The 601-nt window shown below is 47.6% G+C and overlaps 1 protein-coding gene across 2 annotated transcripts in view; it reads right to left on the bottom strand.

The window, feature by feature from the left end:
• The window catches only part of LOC130221751 (uncharacterized), a 10,048-nt gene extending 9,875 nt beyond the window's left edge, over positions 1–173 (bottom strand). For both annotated transcript variants that reach the window (XR_008836308.1, XM_056454340.1), the window contains exon 1: positions 1–173. This exon is cut by the window's left edge and continues 92 nt beyond it. The gene's annotated coding sequence lies outside the window, so the exon portion shown is untranslated.
• Between the last annotated feature and the right edge of the window lie 428 nt (positions 174–601).

Here is a 601-nt window from a genome sequence, read left to right as displayed (position 1 = left end):
GTGACGGCGTGTGTAGCCGTGGCGACCAGTCCCTCTACATAACTACGTATAGCCGTGGCAGGCACCGTGGCGGAGGTATTTAGCTGTGGCAGGTACTGTGGCAGGCGCAGTCAGCCGTGGCGGGCGCATTTAACTGTGGCAGGTATTTGTGGCAGCTGCCCCTGCCACGCAAAGATTTTACTCTTACTGCTGATGAAATGTAATGGCAAAAATAGGAGGTCACGGGACAAATCAATAATACCCAATATACAGGATGTCCCGGCTAATGTGGCCAGTTAGTCTAGAACCTCATGGTAGCGACAGAGTCTTGGCAACCATCAGACTTTGATTCCAGCCGGTGAGTGAATGAATGAGGTGAGTCTTTATAGTGCATGGGTGATTGCAGGTGCAGGTGATCAGTAATTAGGTGATACAGTAGTTTACGGGTGACGTGTGTGTGTGTGTGTGTGTGTGTGTGTGTGTGTGTGTGCGTGTGTGTGTGTGTGTGTGTGGTGGATGGTGAGGGAGAGCGGTGACGGGATTGAGCAGAGGGTGTGACAATAGTTATCTAAAATTACACTTTATTATATATATATATATATACATTTTATTACATAAAGTA

Source organism: Danio aesculapii, chromosome 3 (assembly GCF_903798145.1).
Source record: "Danio aesculapii chromosome 3, fDanAes4.1, whole genome shotgun sequence".
Classification (NCBI taxonomy): Eukaryota; Metazoa; Chordata; class Actinopteri; order Cypriniformes; family Danionidae; genus Danio; species Danio aesculapii.
This window is presented reverse-complemented; position numbering and strand designations above follow the sequence as displayed.